The following is a 10,639-nucleotide window of genomic DNA, read 5'->3' on the forward strand; positions in this document are numbered from 1 at the left end:
GGTTAGACCGTTCTCTATACCACTAGACCTGGTTAGACTGTTCTCTACACCACTAGACCTGGTTAGACTGTTCTCTACACCACTAGACCTGGTTAGACTGTTCTCTACACCACTAGACCTGGTTAGACTGTTCTCTACACCACTAGACCTGGTTAGACCGTTCTCTACACAGATGGACCTGGTTAGACTGTTCTCTACACCACTAGACCTGGTTAGACTGTTCTCTACACCACTAGACCTGGTTAGACCGTTCTCTACACAGATGGACCTGGTTAGACTGTTCTCTACACCACTAGACCTGGTTAGACTGTTCTCTACACCACTAGACCTGGTTAGACTGTTCTCTACACCACTAGACCTGGTTAGACTGTTCTCTACACCACTAGACCTGGTTAGACCGTTCTCTATACCACTAGACCTGGTTAGACTGTTCTCTACACCACTAGACCTGGTTAGACCGTTCTCTATACCACTAGACCTGGTTAGACTGTTCTCTACACCACTAGACCTGGTTAGACTGTTCTCTACACAGATGGACCTGGTTAGACTGTTCTCTATACCACTAGACCTGGTTAGACTGTTCTCTACACCACTAGACCTGGTTAGACTGTTCTCTACACCACTAGACCTGGTTAGACTGTTCTCTACACCACTAGACCTGGTTAGACCGTTCTCTACACCACTAGACCTGGTTAGACCGTTCTCTACACCACTAGACCTGGTTAGACTGTTCTCTACACAGATGGACCTGGTTAGACTGTTCTCTACACAGATGGACCTGGTCAGATCGAACATGACAACAGGGAACACGATTGGAGAAAGTGCCGTTGTGGTCAGTTTCAGGTCCCGTAACTCTGGTCACGTTGTGGTCAGTTTCAGGTCCCGTAACTCTGGTCACGTTGTGGTCAGGTTCAGGTCCCGTCACTCTGGTCACGTTGTGGTCAGGTTCAGGTCCCGTCACTCTGGTCACGTTGTGGTCAGTCTCTGGTCCCGTCACTCTGGTCACGTTGGTTAGCCTGGAGGAGAGTAACCCTTTATGGTCTCAGCAGACCTCACTGGAGGAGAGTTAACCCTTTATGGTCTCAGCAGACCTCACTGGAGGAGAGAAACAGAGAGAAAAGGAAATAAGCATTTTAATGCTCAACTTTACATACGGTATATAGACATACAGTATATACAACAATAAAATATGCATATTCATCCACCTTGAATTTATAAATGGGTTAATTAAATACATGTAGACTATCTCAATGTTAGCCAGGATCTATTTTTCATCTGGACCTTTATTTAACTAGGCAGTTAAGAACCAATTCTAATTTACAATGACGGTCTAAGGAACAGTGGGTTAGCTGCCTTGCTCAGGGGAACAGTGGGTTAACTGCCTTGTTCAGGGGAACAGTGGGTTAACTGCCTTGTTCAGGGGAACAGTGGGTTAACTGCCCTGTTCAGGGGAACAGTGGGTTAACTGCCTTGTTCAGGGGAACAGTGGGTTAACTGCCTTGTTCAGGGGAACAGTGGGTTAACTGCCTTGTTCAGGGGAACAGTGGGTTAACTGCCTTGTTCAGGGAACAGTGGGTTAACTGCCCTGTTCAGGGGAACAGTGGGTTAACTGCCTTGTTCAGGGGAACAGTGGGTTAACTGCCTTGTTCAGGGGAACAGTGGGTTAACTGCCTTGTTCAGGGGAACAGTGGGTTAACTGCCTTGTTCAGGGGAACAGTGGGTTAACTGCCCTGTTCAGGGGAACAGTGGGTTAACTGCCTTGTTCAGGGGAACAGTGGGTTAACTGCCTTGTTCAGGGGAACAGTGGGTTAACTGCCCTGTTCAGGGGAACAGTGGGTTAACTGCCCTGTTCAGGGGAACAGTGGGTTAGCTGCATTGTTCAGGGGAACAGTGGGTTAACTGCCTTGTTCAGGGGAACAGTGGTTTAACTGCCCTGTTCAGGGGAACAGTGGGTTAACTGCCCTGTTCAGGGGAACAGTGGGTTAGCTGCCTTGTTCAGGGGAACAGTGGGTTAACTACCTTGTTCAGGGGAACAGTGGGGTTAACTGCCTTGCTCAGGGGAACAGTGGGTTAACTGCCTTGTTCAGGGGAACAGTGGGGTTAACTGCCTTGTTCAGGGGAACAGTGGGTTAACTGCCTTGTTCAGGGGAACAGTGGGTTAACTGCCCTGTTCAGGGGAACAGTGGGTTAACTGCCCTGTTCAGGGGAACAGTGGGTTAGCTGCCTTGTTCAGGGGAACAGTGGGGTTAACTGCCCTGTTCAGGGGAACAGTGGATTAACTGCCTTGTTCAGGGGAACAGTGGGTTAACTCCCTTGTTCAGGGGAACAGTGGGGTTAACTGCCTTGTTCAGGGGAACAGTGGGTTAACTGCCTTGTTCAGGGGAACAGTGGGTTAACTGCCTTGTTCAGGGGAACAGTGGGTTAACTGCCCTGTTCAGGGGAACAGTGGGTTAACTGCCCTGTTCAGGGGAACAGTGGGTTAGCTGCCTTGTTCAGGGGAACAGTGGGTTAACTACCTTGTTCAGGGGAACAGTGGGGTTAACTGCCTTGTTCAGGGGAACAGTGGGTTAACTGCCCTGTTCAGGGGAACAGTGGGTTAACTGCCCTGTTCAGGGGAACAGTGGGTTAACTGCCCTGTTCAGGGGAACAGTGGGTTAGCTGCCTTGTTCAGGGGAACAGTGGGTTAACTACCTTGTTCAGGGGAACAGTGGGGTTAACTGCCTTGTTCAGGGGAACAGTGGGTTAACTGCCTTGCTCAGGGGAACAGTGGGTTAACTGCCTTGTTCAGGGGAACAGTGGGGTTAACTGCCTTGTTCAGGGGAACAGTGGGTTAACTGCCTTGTTCAGGGGAACAGTGGGTTAACTGCCCTGTTCAGGGGAACAGTGGGTTAACTGCCCTGTTCAGGGGAACAGTGGGTTAGCTGCCTTGTTCAGGGGAACAGTGGGGTTAACTGCCCTGTTCAGGGGAACAGTGGATTAACTGCCTTGTTCAGGGGAACAGTGGGTTAACTGCCTTGTTCAGGGGAACAGTGGGGTTAACTGCCCTGTTCAGGGGAACAGTGGATTAACTGCCTTGTTCAGGGGAACAGTGGGTTAACTGCCTTGTTCAGGGGCAGCACGACAGATTTGTACCTTGTCAGCTCTAGGATTTGATCTTCCAACCTTTCGGTTATTAGTCCAATGCTGACTATATCCTGTCTAGTTTGACCTGACTATATCCTGTCATAGTTTGACCTGACTATATCCTGTCATAGTTTGACCTGACTATATCCTGTCTAGTTTGACCTGACTATATCCTGTCATCTTCTTCTCTTTCTGCAATACCTCATCCTCCTTTCTGTTCCTCCCTGGCCCCTCAAAACTTTCCCTCAACCCTCTCTCTCTCAGGGTTTCTGGTTTCAGTGCTCTCACTCTCCTCTACACACCCATCTCTCTCTCTCTCTCTCTCTCTCTCTAATGGACAAATCTGATATGTTACAGGAATGTTCTTCCGACAACAGTAAAATAACATCCCCTGCACCAAGCCCAGAGAGTGTGTGTTTCTGTGTGAGTGTGATAAGATTCATTGGTTTGGATCAATATTTGATGTACTCATCAGTGACGAACTCTGCAGGTTTGTGTCAATGCGTCCTCTAAATTATATGTAAAAAAAAAAAAAAAGATCAATCTAGATGACGTTGTGTGTGTGGGAGGGCATCATCATCATCAGACCATATTACTTCATATTCATGAGACAGGTCATGTGACCAGATGCCCTCATCATCATGAGACAGGCCATGTGACCAGATGACCTCATCATCATGAGACAGGTTCTGTGACCAGATGACCTCATCATCATCAGACATGTCCTGCAACCAGATGACCTCATCATCATGAGACAGGTCATGTGACCAGGTGATCATCATGAGACAGGTCCTGTGACCAGATGACCTCATCATCATGAGACAGGTCCTGTGACCAGATGCCCTCATCATCATGAGACAGGTCATGTGACCAGGTGATCATCATGAGACAGGTCCTGTGACCAGATGACCTCATCATCATGAGACAGGTCCTGAGACCAGATGACCTCATCTTCATGAGACAGGTCATGTGACCAGGTGATCATCATCATGAGACAGGTCCTGTGACCAGATGACCTCATCATCATGAGACAGGTCCTGTGACCAGATGACCTCATCATCTTGAGACAGGTCCTTAGACCAGGTGATCATCATGAGACAGGTCCTGTGACCAGATGACCTCATCATCATGAGAGAGGTCCTGTGACCAGATGACCTCAACATCATGAGACAGGTCCTGTGACCAGATGACCTCATCATCATTAGACAGGTCCTGTGACCAGATGACCTCATCATCATGAGACAGGTCCTGAGACCAGGTGATCATCATGAGACAGGTCCTGAGACCAGATGACCTCATCATCATGAGACAGGTCCTGTGACCAGATGACCTCATCATCATGAGACAGGTCCTGAGACCAGATGACCTCATCATCATCAGACAGGTCCTGAGGAAATAAAAGAGCGAATCCATTTCATCATCAAACTGTTCCAGACAGACCGGTCTATAAAATGACTGGTTTCCTCTCATGTCTCTACTCTCTCCTCGTCTCTCTATCGCTGTCATTCTCGCTCTCTCCTTTTCTCTTTTCTCTTTTCTCTTTTCTCATTCTGTGTGTGTGTGTGTGTGTGTGTGTGTGTGTGTGTGTGTGTGTGTGTGTGTGTGTGTGTGTGTGTGTGTGTGTGTGTGTGTGTGTGTGCCCGTTGCCCCCAGGGCTAGAGCTAATTCCCCTCTCTGTCTGTTCAGATGGCAGGCAGCCTGAGCGGTGGAAGGTCACCAGCTGAGGAAATTGAACCTCCCCAGCGAGCCAACCCCCCCGTCTCTCTCTCTCTCTCTCTCTCTCTCTGGTACAACACCGTAAAGACAGACAGCATGCAGCTATAGAGAAGCAATGTGTGAAAGAAGATGGACGCTGTTACCTACTCACCGGGTCCCGGAGGGGAGAGGAGGCGGGAAGCGCGAGCACCCACCGTGGAGCAGCATGTCTGTCTGGCAGGGAGCAGCAACGAGGAGAGGAGGAAAGGGAGGGGGGGTGGCTGCCTCTCCTCTGTAAACCAAACGGAGGAAAACGGGTTGAAGTCTCCAGCGCCGTGGCGACCTGTGGGGCTAGCAGGAGAAAAACAAGGGGATAATAATGAATAATGGCGGAGAGACGGGAGGGAGGGCAGACTGATAAGGCGCGCGCTGTGCCTTCCGTGCGTCCTCGAAGACGAGCCGTGAGTGACGGGAGGGGAGGAGGACGGGAGGGGAGGAGGACGGGAGGGGAGGAGGACGGGAGGGGGGGGGCACGCGACGGTGACGGTATAACAGGGCTCCTCCCGGGGCGCTCGCGGTGGAGAGGAGAGGGGGGATGGAGGAGAGGGGGGAGGTGTTATTGTGTGGGCGAGGAGAGTGTTCGTTTCAGCTCATTTGGCTCAGCTCGCGCCCTCCCGTGTCTCTGTCTGTCTGTCGCTGCGTGAAGGCTGATTGGTGCAAGGTGAGGAATGGATGAACCCCAGCCGATCATTGGCTAAGAATCACTATAGAGACATCAGAGAGAGTTGGAGGGAGAGAGATAAGGGAAAAGAGAGAGGTGAGGAGAGAATGAGAGATGAGGAGAGAAAGAGAGGTGAGGAGAGAAAGAGAGGTGAGGAGAGAAAGAGAAAGAGAGGTGAGGAGAGAAAGAGAGATGAGGAGAGAAAGAGAGGTGAGGAGAGAAAGAGAGATGAGGAGAGAAAGAGAGGTGAGGAGAGAAAGAGAGGTGAGGAGAGGAGAGAAAGAGAAGTGAGGAGAGAAAGAGAGGTGAGGAGAGAAAGAGAGGTGAGGAGAGAAAGAGAGGTGAGGAGAGAAAGAGAGGTGAGGAGAGAAAGAGAAAGAGAGGTGAGGAGAGAAAGAGAGATGAGGAGAGAAAGAGAGGTGAGGAGAGAAAGAGAGATGAGGAGAGAAAGAGAGGTGAGGAGAGAAAGAGAGGTGAGGAGAGGAGAGAAAGAGAAGTGAGGAGAGAAAGAGAGGTGAGGAGAGAAAGAGAGGTGAGGAGAGAAAGAGAGGTGATGAGAGAAAGAGGTGAGGAGAGAAAGAGAGGTGGGGAGAGAAAGAGAGAGGTGAGAAGAGAAAGAGAGATGAGGAAAGAAAGAGAGGTGAGGAGAGAAAGAGAGGAGGAAAGAGACAGAGAGATGTGAGGAGAGAAAGAGAGGTGAGGAGAAAAATAGAGGTGAGGAGAGAAAGAGAGGTGAGGAGAGAAAGAGAGGTGAGGTGAGAAAGAGAGATGAGGAGAGAAAGAGATGAGGAAAGATACTGAGAGAGTGGAGGAGAGAAAGAGAGGTGAGGAGAGAAAGAGAGGTGAGGAGAAAAATAGAGGTGAGGAGAGAAAGAGAGGTGAGGAGAGAAAGAGAGGAGGAAAGAGACAGAGAGGTGAGGAGAGAAAGAGAGGTGAGGAGAGAAAGAGAGGTGAGGAGAGACAGAGAGAGATGAGGAGAGAAAGAGAGGTGAGGAGAGAAAGAGAGGTGAGGAGAGAAAGAGAGGAGGAAATGGACAGAGAGAGAAGAGGAGAGAAAGAGAGGAGGAAAGGGACAGAGAGAGAAGAGGAGAGAAAGAGAGGTGAGGAGAGAAAGAGAGATGAGGAGAGAAAGAGAGGTGAGGAGAGAAAGAGAGGTGAGGAGAGAAAGAGAGGTGAGGAGAGAAAGAGAGGAGGAAAGGGACAGAGAGAGGAGAGGAGAGAAAGAGAGATGAGGAGAGAAAGAGAGGTGAGGAGAGAAAGAGAGGTGAGGAGAGAAAGAGAGGAGGAAAGGGACAGAGAGAGAAGAGGAGAGAAAGAGAGGTGAGGAGAGAAAGAGAGATGAGGAGAGAAAGAGAGGTGATGAGAGAAAGAGAGGAGGAAAGGGACAGAGAGAGGTGAGGAGAGAAAGAGAGGTGAGGAGAGAAAAAGAGGAGGAAAGAGACAGAGAGAGGTGAGGAGAGAAAGAGAGGTGATGAGAGAAAGAGAGGTGAGGAGAGAAAGAGAGAGGTGAGGAGAGAAAGAGAGAGGGAAAGGGACAGAGAGAGGTGGGGAGAGAAAGAGAGGTGAGGAGAGAAAGAGAGGAGGAAAGAGACAGAGAGAGGTGAGGAGAGAAAGATAGCTGAGGAGAGAAAGAGAGAGGTGAGGTGAGAAAGAGAGAGGGAGGGAGGGAGGGAGGGAGGGAGGGAGGGAGGGAGGGAGGGAGGGAGATGCAGCTTGATCCATACCTTGTTCAATGAATTCTCTCTTTCTCCCCTTTACCCATCTGTCTATCGCCTCCTTTGAATTCCATGCTGTCACAGTTACCAGCCCTTTCAAGCTTAACATCCTTATCATTTATCGCCCTCCAGGTTCCCTCGGAGAGTTCATCAATGAGCTTGATGCCTTGATAAGCTCCTTTCCTGAGGACGGCTCACCTCTCACAGTTCTGGGCGACTTTAACCTCCCCACGTCTACCTTTGACTCATTCCTCTCTGCCTCCTTCTTTCCACTCCTCTCCTCTTTGACCTCACCCTCTCACCTTCCCCCTACTCACAAGGCAGGAAATACGCTCGACCTCATCTTTACTAGATGCTGTTCTTCCACTAACCTCATTGCAACTCCCCTCCAAGTCTCCGACCACTACCTTGTATCCTTCTCCCTCTCGCTCTCATCCAACACTTCCCACACTGCCCCTACTCGGATGGTATCGCGCCGTCCCAACCTTCGCTCTCTCTCCCCCGCTACTCTCTCGTCTTCCATCCTATCATCTCTTCCCTCTGCTCAAACCTTCTCCAACCTATCTCCTGATTCTGCCTCCTCAACCCTCCTCTCCTCCCTTTCTGCATCCTTTGACTCTCTATGTCCCCTATCCTCCAGGCCGGCTCGGTCCTCCCCTCCCGCTCCGTGGCTCAAAGACTCATTGCGAGCTCACAGAACAGGGCTCCGGGCAGCCGAGCGGAAATGGAGGAAAACTCGCCTCCCTGCGGACCTGACATCCTTTCACTCCCTCCTCTCTACATTTTCCTCTTCTCTCTCTGCTGCTAAAGCCACTTTCTACCACTCTAAATTCCAAGCATCTGCCTCTAACCCTAGGAAGCTCTTTGCAACCTTCTCCTCCCTCCTGAATCCTCCTCCCCCTCCCCCCTCCTCCCTCTCTGCAGATGACTTCGTCAACCATTTTGAAAAGAAGGTCGACGACATCCGATCCTCGTTTGCTAAGTCAAACGACACCGCTGGTTCTGCTCACACTGCCCTACCCTGTGCTCTGACCTCTTTCTCCCCCTCTCTCCAGATGAAATCTCGCGTCTTGTGACGGCCGGCCGCCCAACAACCTGCCCGCTTGACCCTATCCCCTCCTCTCTTCTCCAGACCATTTCCGGAGACCTTCTCCCTTACCTCACCTCGCTCATCAACTCATCCCTGACCGCTGGCTACGTCCCTTCCGTCTTCAAGAGAGCGAGAGTTGCACCCCTTCTGAAAAAACCTACACTCGATCCCTCCGATGTCAACAACTACAGACCAGTATCCCTTCTTTCTTTTCTCTCCAAAACTCTTGAACGTGCCGTCCTTGGCCAGCTCTCCCGCTATCTCTCTCAGAATGACCTTCTTGATCCAAATCAGTCAGGTTTCAAGACTAGTCATTCAACTGAGACTGCTCTTCTCTGTATCACGGAGGCGCTCCGCACTGCTAAAGCTAACTCTCTCTCCTCTGCTCTCATCCTTCTAGACCTATCGGCTGCCTTCGATACTGTGAACCATCAGATCCTCCTCTCCACCCTCTCCGAGTTGGGCATCTCCGGCGCGGCCCACGCTTGGATTGCGTCCTACCTGACAGGTCGCTCCTACCAGGTGGCGTGGCGAGAATCCGTCTCCACACCACGTGCTCTCACCACTGGTGTCCCCCAGGGCTCTGTTCTAGGCCCTCTCCTATTCTCGCTATACACCAAGTCACTTGGCTCTGTCATAACCTCACATGGTCTCTCCTATCATTGCTATGCAGACGACACACAATTAATCTTCTCCTTTCCCCCTTCTGATGATCAGGTGGGGAATCGCATCTCTGCATGTCTGGCAGACATATCAGTGTGGATGACGGATCACCACCTCAAGCTGAACCTCGGCAAGACGGAGCTGCTCTTCCTCCCGGGAAGGACTGCCCGTTCCATGATCTCGCCATCACGGTTGACAACTCCATTGTGTCCTCCTCCCAGAGCGCTAAGAACCTTGGCGTGATCCTGGACAACACCCTGTCGTTCTCAACTAACATCAAGGCGGTGGCCCGTTCCTGTAGGTTCATGCTCTACAACATCCGCAGAGTACGACCCTGCCTCACACAGGAAGCGGCGCAGGTCCTAATCCAGGCACTCGTCATCTCCCGTCTGGATTACTGCAACTCGCTGTTGGCTGGGCTCCCTGCCTGTGCCATTAAACCCCTACAACTCATCCAGAACGCCGCAGCCCGTCTGGTGTTCAACCTTCCCAAGTTCTCTCACGTCACCCCGCTCCTCCGCTCTCTCCACTGGCTTCCAGTTGAAGCTCGCATCCCCTACAAGACCATGGTGCTTGCCTACGGAGCTGTGAGGGGAACGGCACCTCAGTACCTCCAGGCTCTGATCAGGCCCTACACCCAAACAAGGGCACTGCGTTCATCCACCTCTGGCCTGCTCGCCTCCCTACCACTGAGGAAGTACAGTTCCCGCTCAGCCCAGTCAAAACTGTTCGCTGCTCTGGCCCCCCAATGGTGGAACAAACTCCCTCACGACGCCAGGACAGCGGAGTCAATCACCACCTTCCGGAGACACCTGAAACCCCACCTCTTTAAGGAATACCTAGGATAGGATAAAGTAATCCCTCTCACCCCCTTAAAAGATTTAGATGCACTACTGTTCCACTGGATGTCATAAGGTGAATGCACCAATTTGTAAGTCGCTCTGGATAAGAGTGTCTGCTAAATGACTTAAATGTAAATGTAAATGTTCTAGAACAGTCGGCAGCACGCGGCCTCACCCTACCAGAATCTGAAGTCAAATGTCTTTGCTGATGATCTGGAGCTTCTGCACAGATTCTGTCAGACCTGGGCCATGACAGACCTGGGCCCTGACAGACATGGGCCCTGTCAGACCTGGGCCCTGACAAACCTGGGCCCTGACAAACCTGGGCCCTGACAGACCTGGGCCCTGACAGACCTGAGCCCTGACAGACCTGGGCCCTGACAGACCTGAGCCCTGACAGACCTGGACCCTGACAGACCTGGGCCCTGACAGACCTGAGCCCTGACAGACCTGGGCCCTGTCAGACCTGGGCCCTGACAGACCTGGGCCCTGACAGACCTGGGCCCTGACAGACCTGAGCCCTGACAGACCTGGGCCCTGACAGACCTGAGCCCTGACAGACCTGGGCCCTGACAGACCTGGGCCCTGACAGACCTGGGCCCTGTCAGACCTGGGCCCTGACAGTAAAGATCAGTAAGACAAAAACAATGGTGTTCCAAAAAAGGTCCAGTTGCCAGGACAACAAATACAAATTCTATCTGCAAACCGTTGCCCTGGAGCACACAAAAACGACACATACCTCAGCCAAAACATCACCGCCACAGGTAACTTCCACAAAGCTGTGAACGAT

The sequence above is a fragment of the Oncorhynchus nerka genome, linkage group LG12, assembly GCF_034236695.1.
Source record: "Oncorhynchus nerka isolate Pitt River linkage group LG12, Oner_Uvic_2.0, whole genome shotgun sequence".
In the NCBI taxonomy this organism is placed as follows: domain Eukaryota; kingdom Metazoa; phylum Chordata; class Actinopteri; order Salmoniformes; family Salmonidae; genus Oncorhynchus; species Oncorhynchus nerka.